Source organism: Engraulis encrasicolus, chromosome 2, assembly GCF_034702125.1.
Source record: "Engraulis encrasicolus isolate BLACKSEA-1 chromosome 2, IST_EnEncr_1.0, whole genome shotgun sequence".
Taxonomy (NCBI): domain Eukaryota; kingdom Metazoa; phylum Chordata; class Actinopteri; order Clupeiformes; family Engraulidae; genus Engraulis; species Engraulis encrasicolus.
The window spans coordinates 23,865,723-23,868,222 of record NC_085858.1 but is presented as its reverse complement, the minus strand read 5'-3'; the positions used below and the strand labels follow the sequence as shown (position 1 = coordinate 23,868,222).

Sequence of the window (2,500 nt, the reverse complement as noted above, 5' to 3'; positions counted from 1 at the left end):
GAGGCAAAAGAAAGGAAGGAGTAGTGTAAGAAAAGTCCAGCAGGTGCAAGATAAAAAATACTGTAGGCTACTTAGGGATATTGCAGGAAAACAATTTGGACATGGCCGTCCAAAGACTGAATTAAATACAAAAAGGAGTGAGGACAACGTTTTATCTTTTGATCTCCTTCAGACATCTTTCAAAAGTACAAGAATAAATCAAATGGCCTGCACTGCTGAGGGGATAGTCACCTTGTTCTCGTCAATAGACAATTGGCAAAAAACACACCCAGTCAGATTAAAAAGCCTGCACAGGTGCCGTGGTGCTCTTCTATTATCAGATTTACGACTTGCTCTGAGTGGACTTTCTCCTAGATCCCACTTCCTGGGTTACCCCTGACAGTATATGCAATTATGAATCCATAGACCTACAGTATATAAATGGATGGGTCTTCTTTAAACCAAAGATCAATTATGTCACAACACTATTTCTGTTTTCATGCAAATTCAGGAACTTTATTGTCAGTGTACAGTAAAGGTCCTGACGTTTGTTGAAGTCTCTTAAGCAAGTGTCACATATCGTCTATCATCTAGGCCAGGATTTCCCAAACTGGGGTGCGTGGACCCCTGGGGGTGCGTGGCCTACCGCAAGGGGGTGCACGAGCTGAATGGAGCAATGGTGGATATGGGTGTTTTTATACAGCATTAATGAAAAATAAGTAGTTTTTAATTGTATGGTGAATTGTATGCTTGAGGATTCTCTAAATAACCCTGCATAATGTGCAATGGTTTGTGCAGTGAGGCCATATTTGAGTGGCCATAAGTACACCAAAACATTCGCTTTGGGGGTGCGCGAACCACATTGAAATGTACAAGGGGGTGCGCAAGGGAAAAAGTTTGGGAACCACTGGTCTAGGCCTTCCATACCTGCATGTCTCACTGTTTCCTGTTTCTTTTGCTGTTCAGTGTGAAACATTCTCAGTGGCATACATGCAAAACCTATCACAAACACACAGAGACACACACACACGCACGCACACACACACACACACACACACACACACACACACACACACACACACACACACACACACACACACACACACACACACACACACACACACACACACACACACACACACACACACACACACACACACACACACATTTTACTTTGCAAAAGCATAATCAAAAAGCTTTCAACTTTGAACCGAAGTAGCCAATGATATGTAGTGAAATCACTGTAACGTATGCAGTGGTGCCAAATTCTAACCATCAATCATTTGATCTGCTGAGCCATTGGTATGTTGTTGTTTTTTAACTGAACTTTTGATATAATGATGCTGATGATGACAGAAGTTCAAAATGGTTGTATTCTTGTGAACAAAGTCCTGTACATTGCTACGAACCATTTTGATGTGGAGTGCCTTGCTTCTTGTACACTTGTTTAAAGCAATACCATGAACCAAAGCTGAATTGTCTCAAATTTGTCTCCTGAAGCAAAATTGTCTTAGTATTGTCCCAGAATTGTACTCAGTAACCCTTTTCCTGAAAATAACTGACACCAGCGAATAACAAAAGCCACACATTGTGTAGTCTGAATCAGTGGTCTGATTGGTCCTACTATAGGTAGGCACGTTGATTCCGCCTCCTCTGAGAACTTCCTGTCAGTGGAAGGTTAGGAACTCAGTGAAACACCAGGCTACAAAGAGGTTGTGTCACACACACAACCATACATACACATTTACATGTGTATAGACAGAGATGTGTCAGAATTCACACGCTCGCGCGCGCACGCACACACACACACACACACACACACACACACACACACACACACACACACACACACACACACACACACACACACACACACACACACACACACACACACACACATACGTGTGTATAGACAGAGATGTGTTAGTACATGGTCGCACACACGCACACACACACACACACACACACACACACACACACACACACACACACACACACACACACACACACACACACACACACACACACACACACACACAATAACACACACACATGTAGGCCTACGCAGGGCCAGACACACTCTCAGTGGTTCCTCCTCAGAGCCATGAGGACCAGCAGCTGTCAATCAGGGGTGAATATATTGCCAATCATGAGGGGAAAGTGGATTAGCTGTACATGACTTGTGCTTTTTTTCATGTGTGTGGATTGTTTTTTTGTTTTGTTTTTTAGAAAAGAGTTTGCATGCGAACTGTCTCTGATCTGTATTCTTTGTTCATATATATTTTTATATATGAATATATACCTCGGGCTAGATTGCCTCCTTGAACAGTGTGCGTGTGTGTGTGTGTGTGTGTGTGTGTGTGTGTGACAGAGAGAGAGAGAGAGAGAGAGAGAGAGAGAGAGAGAGAGAGAGAGAGATAGCATACAATACGTGAGTGTGATTTAATTGTGTGATATTTCCTTTTATAATAGCCATTACTTTTATCTTTGTGTGAAAAAGATGGGAATTCTGCCAATTGCC

At 42.6% G+C, this 2,500-nt stretch overlaps 1 protein-coding gene across 1 annotated transcript in view; it reads left to right on the top strand.

Annotated features, from left to right (window-relative positions):
• The window catches only part of slc6a16a (solute carrier family 6 member 16a), a 45,088-nt gene that overhangs the window by 42,562 nt on the left and 26 nt on the right, over positions 1-2,500 (top strand). Inside the window, exon 12 of the mRNA XM_063184277.1 lies at positions 1-2,500. This exon is cut by the window's left edge and continues 1,605 nt beyond it; it is cut by the window's right edge and continues 26 nt beyond it. The gene's annotated coding sequence lies outside the window, so the exon portion shown is untranslated.